The sequence below is a fragment of the Ictidomys tridecemlineatus genome, chromosome 2 (assembly GCF_052094955.1).
Source record: "Ictidomys tridecemlineatus isolate mIctTri1 chromosome 2, mIctTri1.hap1, whole genome shotgun sequence".
Lineage (NCBI taxonomy): Eukaryota > Metazoa > Chordata > Mammalia > Rodentia > Sciuridae > Ictidomys > Ictidomys tridecemlineatus.
Window position 1 is genome coordinate 134,449,771 of NC_135478.1, and position 13,119 is coordinate 134,462,889.

The 13,119-nt window shown below is 41.7% G+C and overlaps 1 protein-coding gene across 3 annotated transcripts in view; it reads left to right on the plus strand.

Moving 5' to 3' along the window:
* Positions 1-13,119, plus strand: part of Gli3 (GLI family zinc finger 3) — a 276,508-nt gene that overhangs the window by 73,838 nt on the left and 189,551 nt on the right. The window contains exon 1 of one of the 3 annotated variants that reach the window (XM_040291862.2): positions 12,458-12,600. The exons of the other annotated variants lie outside the window; for them this stretch is intronic. The gene's annotated coding sequence lies outside the window, so the exon portion shown is untranslated. Of the gene's footprint in view, positions 1-12,457; positions 12,601-13,119 lie in introns of those variants that run through there. 3 annotated transcript variants of the gene reach the window in all.

The following is a 13,119-nucleotide window of genomic DNA, read 5'->3' on the forward strand; positions in this document are numbered from 1 at the left end:
AACTGAAGAATAAAGAAAAGTGAAAAAAAATATCCAGATGTCCTCAACTTAAAACCAAAGATGCAATATTTTTTGAGTATTAGAGTAATTATTAATACTATGCTACTCAGTGGAAAGTATCCCTGGGGTAGGGTGTTAGGTTGACATTGGCCAGCCTCATTCACAATTTGAATTTGAGACTTTCTCCAATCAAGTCTTGTCCAAACCTCTGAGAATGTCCTTCTGATCTCCACCCCAACATCTAATACCTGAGGAGAGAGTCCTTTCCTCTCCCAAGCCTTCCCTGACATTGACTCCATTGCCTACTCTGTGCTAACCCCTCACCTGGTACCCTGAGGCTCCTGAGGACAGCAGCTATTCTGGTTATTTTAAATTTTTTTTTTTTTGTGGTGGGGGGTACCCAAAATTGAACTTGGGGGCACTCGACCACTGAGCCACATTCCCAGCCCTATTTTGTGTTTTATTTAGGGGCAGGATGTTTTAGTCAGCTTTTTCACTGCTGTGACTAGAATATCTGACCAGAACAACTGTAGAGGAGGAAAAGTTGATTTGAGGGCTCACGGTTTCAGAGGTCTTAGCCCATAGAAGGTCAGCTCCATTTCTCAAGAGCTTGAGATGAGACTGAACATCATGGTAGTAGAGGAAAGCAGCTCATATCTTGATGATCAAGAAGCAGAGAGACTCCACAGGCCAGATACAAATATATACCCAAAGCCACGCCCCGATTCCCACCTCCTCCAGCCACACCCTACCTAGCACTTCAGTTACCACTCAATCCCTATCAGGAGATTAATTCACTGATTGGATTAAGACTTTTATAACCCAATCATTTCTCCTCTGAACCTTCTTGCATTGTCTCACACCGGAATTTTGGGGGGACACCACATCTAAACCATAAACACACGATCCCACTGAGTTGCTTAGCATCTCGCTTTTGCTGAGGCTGGCTTTGAACTCGCACTCTTCCTGCCTCAGCCTCCCAAGCCTCTGGGCATGCAGCGGTGTGCCATCGAGCCTGAGCAAGCCATTCTGTTTTTACTCTTCTTATAAGGTCAGGTTTTGTGCTAGCACTCACTGCATCCTTGATCTGGATGTGTCTGTATGAACTGAGTGTGGAGAAGGGCTCACCTGGGCCAGTTTATCTTGTTGATGTTAACTCAGCCTGCTCTACTCTGAACCCCAGGGACAGGATACATTTCTTAGTCAACTTTTCTGGTGCTGTGACTAACGAGATCAGACCAGCACAACTGTAGTGGAGGAAAAGTTGACTTGAGGGCTCATGGTTTCAGAGGTCTTAGTCCAGAGAAGACCTGCTCCATTCCTTAGAGCTCAAGGTGAGGCAGAACATCATAGCGGAGTGTGTGGCAAAGAGAAGCAGCTCACATCACGGTGCTCATGAAGAAGAGAGAGAGAGACTCCAGCTCCAGATACCACAAACATACCCCATAGTCAGATCCCCCATGAGCCACTTCCTCCAGCCACACCCCACCTGCCTCCAGTTAACAGTTAATTCCATCAGGGTTTAATTCACTGATTGGGTGAAGACTCTTCATAATCCATCCAATCATTTCTCCTCTGAACCCTCTTGCATTGTCTTACGTGAATTTTGGGGGGACACCTCACACCCAAACCATAACAATATAGAATCCTTTTTTGACAGCACTTGCTTCTGCATCTGGTCAGGAGATTCCCAATTCATTGGGAAAAGGAAGTCTCAAAATTTTGCTCTTGGATGTGCCTCCCCCTTCTCTGTGAACAAAAGGATCTGCCATTCTACATCATATGGTGTAGAATCACCAGACAATCATATGGTGATTCTACACCATATGATTGTCTGGTGTAGAATCATAGGGAACAGATTCAATCCCTGACTTACCCACTTTGTGATTTTGGGGGAGTTAATTTCTCTATGTCTGTTTCCTTCATCTGTAAAGTGGGACCATGTGATTATCCATTTCACAGACTTTAAAGTTTGGGAGCAGTAATGCAAAGTACTTTGGAAATGGTAGTTGCTTTATTCTTTTGTATATTATTTCCTGAGTATATTTCGTAAGCTTACTAATGGACTTAACATGTCCTAAGATAGGTACATCAGGGGACAGCATACTTTTTCTGCGAAAGACTGGGGCTATAGTTTGGATCTTAAATGTTCCCCCAGGTCTGGTATGTTAAGGGCTTTGTCCCCAGGGTTGCATTATTAGGATGTGGTGGGCCTAGTGAGAAGTTTTTAAGTCACTGGAGGTGCGTCCCCAAGTGAGATTATGGGACTCTGGCCTCCCCATCCCATCTCCCCCCATCATTTCTTGGCTATGGAGTAAGCAGTTTTGCTACACTATGCAATCCTACCATGCTGTGCTTGTCTTGCCACGTGGACTGCCACCTCTAAAACTAAGAACCAGAATAAACTGTTTTTCTTTGTAAATTGATTATCTCAGGTGTTTTGTTATAGTGTCAGAAAGCTGACTACCATAGCCAACTAGTGAATATTTTTTAATTTGTATAGGCCATTTGGTCTCTGTCACTAATAATTTTACTCTTGTATTTCAAAGGCAGCTGTTGGCAACATGAAAATGAGTAAGCCTGGTTGTGTTCCAATAAAACTTTATTTATGAACACTGAAATTTGAATTTCCCATAATTTTATAGTCATGAAATATTTTTTGATTATATTTCAGTCATTAAAAATGGTAAAATCCATATTTAACTCACAAGCTATACGAAAACAGGCCCTGGGTACAGGTTACCAATAACCATCCTAATTTTTAGCAAATATCACTTAAGGAATTAGGACAGTTTAAATTTCTGAAGCTATTGTAGAAAGCTAAGCAGAGAAGATTGATATTAACAGAAATTTGAAGACCTAAGCATACTCTCGTGGTAAATGTTGAATTTGACTCAAGATAGGTCAGAGGAGTGAGTATTAAGGATTAATGCCAGAGTATTCAGTTGAATCTTTTCTCTGGCTGTGAAACAGGGACTGCCCCCTCTCTAGTGCTTGGTGAAAATGTTCACTGGCTTGTCCCTTAGAGGAACATCTGAGAGAAGCAGTGAGGAGTAGAGGGATGGTGACCCATTTTGTATGAAGTGAAGCAGCAACTTATGTAAATTCTGTGACTTGTCTAAGGCTAAACCCTTTTTTCGTAGGAGCATCAGCTTGGAAATTGTCTCCAAATCTGGCCCAGAGCACTACGTTTTACCACCTCGTTTTGCATTCTTATCCTACAGATAATGGGGATTAGTGACTGTACCTAGCATTCACAAATGCTACAGTCCATAGTTACTCCTGCTATTATATATTTAACCCTCAGAAAACCCTATGAAGAAAGAGAGGCAAGTTTTATCCTCTTCCTCTTATAGGGGAGGCAAATGACAATCTGATATATTTTCAGGTACCCCAGGTCACACCCGATTAAGGGCTAGAGGCAAGTCTAGGAGCGAGGTTTTCTAACTTTTATTACCCCGTGCTGCCTTATTACACTACATGGCCGTTGATGTCATTAATACCCAAACATTAAAAAATAAATTGAAAAAGAAATAACATCCTGCCATGGTCCCAGCGCTTGGCAGTAAGTTTTAAGTGGGGGTTTGTGTTATGAGAATTTTTTGCTTTCAAAATGTTGCATGCGCCTCTTGTAAAAGGTTGAATGAAATGATTTTATTTTTGGTGAGTGGCCCGTGTAAGTTTATTATTTATTTATTTTGATCCTGTTTTTTTTTTTTTTTTCTTTCTCCAGTTCCTTTGGCTCAATGGAGCACTGCTGTATTTTTATTGCCTATGCCATCATTAAAAGAAATTGAAAAGAGGCTTGTTAGTTTTAATATTGCATGGATGGAAATAGCTCTGGCACTTTTTAGGAACAGTTACAATTCCTAGTAGTGCATTTTAAGAAGTAGTCTGGTTTTGTTCCTGATTTTAAAAAAAAGAAAGAAAAAAGAAAGAAAGGTAAACTTGGTTAAAGTTGCTTTAATTTGGTAATCATCTTTAGTTGGGGAGGGTGAATGTCTCCGTGGAGTGTGACTCTCACTTTATTGACTCATTGCACATTCTTTTCCAGCCTGTGGGAGGGGATTATACTCTTGGGCAGCATGAAGGGCCTTTCATTTGTTGGTAAATAATCCTGGCAAAGCTGCTTCCAACTGCAAGTCTTTCCCCTTTCTCTGAAAACCATATGCTTCTTTAACATTGGACATATGCCCCCTTTTCAGTAAACTATGTGAGGCTTTCTTGAACTGCTGGAGCTATTGTTAAACACAGACCCACTACTCAGAGTGCTTCTTAACATCGAAGCCTACAGCACAGTCTCCCAGAAGACAGGGTTAAATATTCCTTTGCAGAATAGCTGTTCAGAACCTGGGAACACTATGGCAAAACAGCAGGTTGTGATGAGGAAGGATATGGAGGAGGGGATGGGGAAGAAACACAGACACAAGGGAAAAATCATTCAACTTGAGCATGAGAAGTGTCATTTGCTCTGCAAGAGGCTAAACCTGCCCAAATCTGGCAATAACAGCAACAGAAGTGGAGGAAGCAATTCAGAGAAGTTTCTGAACTGCATTTTGTGACTTTAGTGCGAACTTCACAATTAAGTTAATGTGGAAAAAGCCTGAGGCATACTTTCCTGACAGCCCTTTTAAGAAGAAGTAGACTAGTATTAGCAGTGACAATAATCTTCATGTATACTTTCAGAAAAATGGAAAGAAAATAAGTGTGGTTTTCAGATTTTGTTTGAAGATACTCCCCAGCGACTACAGGAGTTAATTTTATTTTGCAATCTCTGAGAAAGTCATGATTAGTTGGTCATTTACTTGAAGGAGGATGTCAGTCTGTTTTCTGTTGCTATAACAGGATTCCTGAGACTGGGTAATTTATGAACAATAGAGGTTTATTTGGCTTACAGTTCTGGAGGCTAGGAAGTCCAAGAACATGGCACCTGCACTTGCTCAGCCTTTGGTAAGAGCCTTCTTGCTGCATCATATTATGGGGAAGGGCACTGGACAGTAAGACTGGGTGACCTAGCCAGAGAGGGAATTCACTCTTTATTATAAAGCTTCCACTGCAATAACCCGTTCATCCGTTAATTCCTGGATTAATCCATTCATCTCTGGCAGAGTCTTCATGACCCAATAACTTCCCAAAGATACTACCTCTGATACTACTTCTGCTGCATTGGGAACCCAGTTTCCAACTTATGAACTTTGAGGACATAGTCAAACCATAGCACATGACTTTAAGCACATTGTTTAACCCTGGTTAAGCCTCAGGATTTTGACCTGAATAGCTATGTGATGGTACTCCATGCCTGACAGACCTGTGAGGACGGAGTGGGATTAATGCATATGAAACGCTTAGTGCTTGTCTGACATGTAGTAAGTGCTCAGTAAATTAGAGTGGCTTCCAGGGTAGTAATTGTATTGCTAACACATTTTCCTCTTTGATGCTTTTCAAGAGTGACGTGGTGAAAGCAAGTTAAGAAGCTGCTGGGAAAGATATTAAAAAATCTTTGATATTTATTTGGAAGGCATTTGGCATCATATAATCTTAAATGTACTAATTTATTGAAATCTCCATAAATCTCCTTATGTCAGTGACAGGTATCATTAATATGCATAAAAGTAGTCTTTGTATCTTAACTGTATCTTATAAATTTAAGAGGTGGAATAAATAGTTTAAAGCAAGCCTTCAATAGATAAACTTATGGGGAAAGTTTTGTTTAAGTTTTCTTTAATAATTATAGCAAAGCTCACACTTAAAATAGAATTTAAAATACAAGTCAAACAGATTAGTCTTTTCCATAATCCAAAATGATTGAGAATTATAGAAACATAAAGAAAGAAATAATCCATAGAAATATTTTTATGTTCTTTTGGTACATTTCCTTTTTTTTTTGAAATTTAGGAATTTAGACTGGAAACCACTATATATTTGTTTTCCTCTAGAAACATTAAAAAATTAGAGATAAATTAGGATAAAGAGTGTTCTTTGGATTCTAATCCAAGGTCTGCCACTTTCTGGCTGTGAATTCCTAGACAGTTATGCCTCAGCTTTTGTATCTATAGATTTAGAATCATAATCATAGCGACTCTGGTGGGTTCTCTTGTGAGGTGTACACAGTAGTACCTGACACTAAGTAAAGTTTCTTACCTTCCTATGTTTATTAAGATTCACAAAACACTATAATGTTCCATCATATCATAGGGGACATTTATTTTAATTTATTTTTCTTATTTTAAATAATACTATGATGAACATCTTTGAACATGAACCATCATCTTTCCTATTTTTTCCTTATGGTACATCCTAGAAGGCAATCCCTTGACACATCTGGCCAGTTTGGGAAATATTTATTCTTTTTTTTATATTGGGGATTGGATCCATGGACACTTAACCACTGAGCCAAGTCCCCAATCTTTTTTTACTTTTTAATTTGAGACAAGGTCTTGCCAAGTTGCTTAGGGCCTCGCTAAGTTGCTGAGGTTGGCTTTGAACTTGAGATCCTCCTGCCTCAGCTTCCTGAACCACTGGATTATAGATGTGTGCCTGTCTGACAGAAATATTTATTCTTTTGATAGTGTATGAAAGTTACCATCCTCTATATTCTCCGTAATACTCAATTGTATTGCTTTTGTTGTTGTTGTTGTAATGTTGCTAATTGTTTTCTGAGTGCAGGCTTTTTATCTGAAATGTGTATGTTCTTGAGGGGAGGGTTGACAAACTGCAGCTAGCTGCCTGTTGGGCTCAATCCAGCCTGCTACCCATTTATTATTATTGTTATTATTATTAAAAGAACTGTTGTTATGCATATTTAAGATATCTAGCACAATGTTATGAGATTCGTGTAGATAGTAAAAAGTTTATTGCAGTGAAGCAAATGAACGTATCCATCATCTCACATAGTTATCAATTAATTTTTGTTTTTGTGGCAAGAGCAACTAGAATGTACTCATTTACTGTGATTTCCAGGCATGGTACATTTTTATTCCCTGGGGGGTCCTCATGTTGTCCATTAGATTTCTAGATTCATGCATCCTGCATATCTGCCACTTTGTATTTCCTACCCCTTGTGTACAATCTGTGAGCTAAGAATGGTTTTTACATGTTTTTAAGTGTGACATGTAAAAATTATATTGCATTCAGATTTCAGTGTCCATCAAATTTTACTGGAACACGGCCATACACATTGGTTTCCATATTGTCTAAGGTTGCTTTCACCCAACACCAGCAGAATGAGTGCGTTTTGTGTGGTTTGCAGCCCCATGCTTTGGGTATTGACCAAAAATTCAAGTCAAATTTATTTTGTAATTTTTGGCACTGGGAAGGGAGGTCCGATAGCCAAATATATAAGTGTTGGCTTTCGAGTATGACTGCCTAGGGTTCCAGTTTCCACCCATGAACCAACTTGTGACTCGGGTAAGTCACTTCCCTTCCTGAGGCCATCATTTTCTCTTCTGGTTAATGAGGATAAGGGTATACTGAAGGGTATACTGAAGAAAGAAGAGCTGAGGGCCACAATGAAAGTTCTGCTCAGTATACCCTCACATGAGGGTATACTGAAGACTGTGGGAACGAGACAGGTGAGGCACTTCCTACCTCCGGGTAAGCAGCTGTCATTAATTGGTGCATGGTTAATAGATTTTAGTTGGCAAGCTTGAAAAAGACTGATAGGTAGTGTGAATGGACTAACATTATTTGTATTTTAGAAGGATAGATACATTTGATCTTCTGTTTGTGTTATGGATTGCTTTTGTTGTTAACTCATTTTAAGTAAAAATGCGTTTCCCTTGGCTTCGGGACATTGTGCTCTCCTGAATGTGCCTGGAAGACTGGAGCAAGGCTAAGAAGAAAGCCTGCCCTTGTGTCTGGCTACCCAGTCTCCCTGCAGGGGTGATGGGGTGGTTGCTGCCTCTGTCAGTGTCTGCCTTGCTCATCTCCTCTGGCCTCTGGCCCAAGAAGAGGACAGCTGCTGAGGTGGCAGAGCATCCTGTCTTGGCTGTGATCATGAGGATGTGCTTTGGGAGAGCTTAGGTTTTGTGGCCCTCAGCTCTTCTTTCTTAAATAGTAGCTGAGCCGTTATCTGAGAGTTTTCTAAAGTGGCAGACTTCTCACGGCTAACTGGACTGACTGCGTAGTTAAAATTGGGAAGAATCAAAATGTGGTATTTTAATTTGGGTTTCTCAAATGCACATTTCATAACTGAGGTCACAGCGGATCATAGCTTGAGGGTTTTTTTTTTTCCCTTGTCACAGAAATTTGAGACGGGCAGCACCTGGCCTTTGTCCAGAGGCAGATTCAGCATTGATTGGTGAGTTCTGCTCACTTTCCCTCAGGGTGTCATGGTGACCTCCAGTTCATTTGGGTCCAATAATGGTATTATCTTGATGTTTGAATGTACTCTCCAGGAGGGTGTGATTTCTGCATCGGAGTCAGCATGGTCTGTAAAATTGTATTAAAAATATAATACCACCATATGCTTCGGCTTTCTCATTACATGATCCTCTAAAGACAAAAACATGCAACATAAACACACCAGATGAACTCAGTTAAGTTTGTGTTCATTTCTGTCATTAAGAAAATGGTAGCAATGTTCAGCAGTGGGACTTTGCTGTCAAGAGGGAAAGATGGAAACCTGGGAACCATCATTTCAAAGTGCTGCAGGAAGGAACTGCGAGGTGCATTGATTTATTCCCTCTACTTTAAAGGAAAACCAGGCTCTAAGTCCTGTACCACCAGGGCTGAGCTTGATCTCTGGAGTGATAGGATTGTTCCATCAGAGGATGCAGGCAGGAGACTGCAACCTGGACACCCTGGTCTGTGAGCAGGACTTTCATTGTTTCTGTCCAACTGTTGACTGTGGATCTCATTATGGAATTTTAATAGCTCAGGCCTGTATGTGCAAAGACGAGAGGAGGTGCAGGGGAGACTCTGCAAATCTTAGCTTAAAAAGACGAAAACTGAGTTCTCAAAGAAATCTCTAATACCTAAATGTTTAGGAGACTGTTACTTGCAGATAGGCATAAACGTGCTATTAAGCAGAAGGAAAAAATTTTGACCCTCCTGGGAATTTATTTTACTGCTTTTGATGTCACTCATTAACTCACAATGTGTAAGCAGAGACTAACAACTAATAGCGGGCTAATGGAATAAGCTTCATGTCGTTTGAGAATTCTTAATTCCAGTAAGAGTCTTAGGATTCTTCATTCAAGGAAGGGTCTTTGGAAGCTCATAGAAAATAAGAAAGAATGCCCTTTACGGCTTTTAAGGAGAGCCCAAGGGCCCCCTCCAGGGTACAGTGTTGTTTGTATTTTCCTTTCTCTGATGTTTGTGGGGTTTGGCTAGTTTTATCTGTGGGGAACGTTGAAAGTTGGTTAGTACCATTGCACTTGAACGAAATATGTGCTCAGGGCAGTGTTCAGCCAAGTCACAGAGATCTTGTCATCAACCTTCAGGAACATCCTCCCAAGGGAAAGATTGGGGTTGTAGATCTCTTATTTGGGAGGGTTTCAGGAGTATAAAGAAAATGAATGGAAACTCTGGAGGCCACAAGGCCTACTTGATGAGGCAACAGAGAAGCCTGTGTTATCAGCTTATCATTGTCATTATGTTTTCCTAGAGGTAAGAGACTGTTGGCCTGCATGCTGGTCAAAGCTGTGCTGCAGTGAAGGTAGCAGCCACTTGAGGTTTTGCATTGTAAGTTTACCTAAAACCTTATCTTGTTGTCTGCCTGATCCTTTCTATCCCAGGGACCACTTCTGAAGTTATAGGGAGCTCTGTAAGCTAAGTGGTGAGGTGAAAGTTTAGCCTTGGCTTGAGCACCCACCTGCTGCTCTTAGGAGAACATAGCTTTAGCCAAGGGCTAGTACATTGTTGGTCAATTTGGACTAGGTTTTATTCTTTGGCCAAAAAAAAAAAAAAAAAAAAGCCTTAGGAATGCTCAAATAATGAAGATGCTCATGTGTCTCTGATGGTGGGGACAGTTTTTACTTTCTCTCTTCTGACCCCGGGACCTCCTGGTTGATGAAAGTAGGGAGAGGGAGCTGCCCCGTCATCTTTGAGGGAGGGTTGTCACTTGAATTTGTCTAAAGCTTCAAATCCTGCTGCAGCCCTCTCAAGTTGCAGGCCTGGCAGTGGGGTTTTAAAGGTTGCAAACAAAGCCCAGCGCTCCCTCTTGATCCATCTGGGCCCCTCCTTCTGTCATCCGTCATTGTCAATGGGAGATGTATGTGTAGCCACACAAGGGCAATGTCTGACCCCAAGGGTATTGGCGATGTTCTTAGAGAAGGCATTGTTTGTTCAGGCTCTTTGGAAGCCAAGCTCTAGGCATTCTAGGGAACAGCCCCTGGTTCAGGCGCAACTGCAGTCTAGGTGGAAAGGGGGTGCTATTCTGCTGTTGTAAACTAGAGGAACTTGATTCCCCCTGCCTGACATAATTCTGCCCTGCTCGTGAATACACTTAGGCTCCTCTCTTTTTTCATTTCTGATCTCTCTTTGGTCAAAGTCATAGGGAGGATTCTGAAACTGGGAAGGGAGAAGGACTGGGTTTCCATTGGTTTTTATTCAGAGAGCATCAAAATGTAAATAACCAAAGGCATAAAAGCTGATAAGATGCAACAAATGCAGAAGAGGAAAGAAAGGAAAGAATGCCCTCTTCAAACACAGCAAGGCAGCTGCCTGGGAGGGAGCAGAAAATGATGCCCTGTGTCTTGAGCAGGACAGGAGGGTGGGGCTGGAAGCACATTAAAAAGTCCAGGAATACACAAAAGCCACTGGCTGAGCCTCAAGTGTCCTGGAGTGGATGACAGCACTGAGTGAGGCCTGCTGGTGTCTTGGGCCTGGGAGGGAGAGAATGGTGCTCCTGTCCATGTGCTCCGCTGGCTCAAAGTCTCACCATAGATTTGTTGTGAGGGTCCCACTTGGTGTTTTCCAAGACTGGGTTTATGTTTTCCAAAGACCTCTGTAGGAACACATGCCTCCTTCACATGGCTGTGTGGATTCAGTAAGGAGTGGCTGGAATTCTCTGTGCATCACTTCCCTGGGATTTCAGTTTGGGAACCAAGCCTAATGCCCTCCCCTAACACCATCATTGGGTGGCTGAGAGGATCAAATGAGATGATGTGAATGATGTTGGATTATTTATGGTCTTCAAGAAGGGAGAGATGTTTGCTGACGAGAGGTCAGAACTAGTCACCTGCATATTTATTGAGCCTCGGCCCTGTGTGTTAATTTACTCGAAGATGACCTTATCTTTCCATATCAAAATTATGAGCTTTCACAAACTCAGACCTTAAACCCGGGAATATGGTTTTCTTGTAAAAATCCCATTCAGCTAGAAATTTGAGTATCCAGTCTTTTTCTTCCTCCTCCCTTAACATTTTCTTGCCTCCTCCCCACCCCCCACCCGCCCTTCTTTTTGGTTCACTGCAACCTGAGTGCCACTTTTCTGGGAAAGCCTGATATTCTGACTTCAGTTTTGTAATTTAATGATGGAGAGTTTCCTTAGTAAACCAAATTTAGAGTCCTAGAATGCTTATCTTATATCCAGACCTTGAACATAAAAGGCATTTTATACCCGCAATTGTTCATTTAATGAGCAATTGCAGAGTGCAGGCCGGTTAAGGGATTGAGCTATATGCACTATTATTGCAAGAAGTATTCCGAAATACCAGAAATAGGACGTAAGCTCTGATCAGGGAGACTGCGAGCACAATTACCTTCTTTTCAAATCCTTCTGTGACACTGCGGGAGGAAAAAGGACTTTGAAACTTGAAAGGAAAGAGCTTGCTTTCAACCTCAAAAGCTAGGAGGAAAGGGCTCTGAAATTTGCTCAGAATTCCCAATTCACCATTAGCCTGTTTCTTCCTTTAGCCTCAAGGCATTCTCCGCTTTTTGAAAAGATGTTAAGAAATTCAGTCACAATAGAGAGCCTAGTTTTGAACATGTTTCACTCGGTCCATTGAGGTCTGGGCTCCAGCCTTTGTGTGGGGTGAATTGAGCTGAGCGGCTAGCTGGTTGGAGAGAGGTGAATGAAGAGTCGCTGTGCAAGTCGCAAATTCTGGCAAAGAAAAAAGCTCACCCCTTCCTTTATTTTACAATATGCATTCCTGTACAATCCTGCTAGTGGCAATATGTGGAGCTGAGCCTGTCCCTAAGTCAATACGGAGTACTTGGTTTATAGCAACTCTTGTTAAGTTTGTCTTGTAATTGAAGCTGCTGTTGACCTTGCTTGGGGACCATTTGTAAAACCGTTTATTTAGCATAAACTGAAATAATAAACCCTCCTTCTCTGGGGCTGATTGTGATAGGGTGACATTAGTTTGATTTAATGATTAGCCGCCTGACCCTTCTGCTGGAGAGAGCGGCTTGAATAGGGAGAGTTCACTCCGAAGCACTCGGGAAGAATACTAATGAGCTTGTTAAATTTAGCATGGCTCCAACCACTTTTAATTCCTCTAATGGGAGCCGCACTGCCTGGGAGAGGGAGAGAGAGAGCCAGAGAGAGGCCGAGAGACACCGAGAATGTTTCTAGAGGGTGCGTGCGCACAGCTAAAAAGAGCTCACCAAGAGAAGTTTGCAGGAAGTAGCTAGCCAGAGCTTGGGGACTGAGTTGTAAGTATTGTCTACTTTTTTACCCTTGGTGGCTTCTAGGTCTTGGGGCAAGACAGGAGAAATGGTATTCAAATGGGGTTGGGGGGGTAGTTGAAAATCGGTGTTCAGGGAAAGAGAGGTAAGCACATGCATTGTGAGCTCCTCATCCGCCAGTTTCATTGGGTGACAGGAGGGTGTCCTTACTTAGTGATGCCTGACACGAGTTTTGTTTTTGCACTGAAAGAATTATCTGAAACTTTTCTCTCTGAAAAAGATGCTTACCTCTTCCATTACAAGAAACCTTACAGGAGTTGGTGGAATAGGAGTGTGTATTCGAATCCTGCTTCATGCAACAGGGTGACTTTCTCCAGACCTTTTTATTATCAATGTCCTAAGCACTGTATGTGGTGAAGCAGCTTTGGATATTTCCAAGTTTCTGGCATCAAGAGTGTGGCACTCCAAGTAGGTTGCTTTTGGATGAGTTTGGCAAATCTTGGACAGTTTTTCAAACACAATGCTTTGGGCAGTTCTTCATTTGAG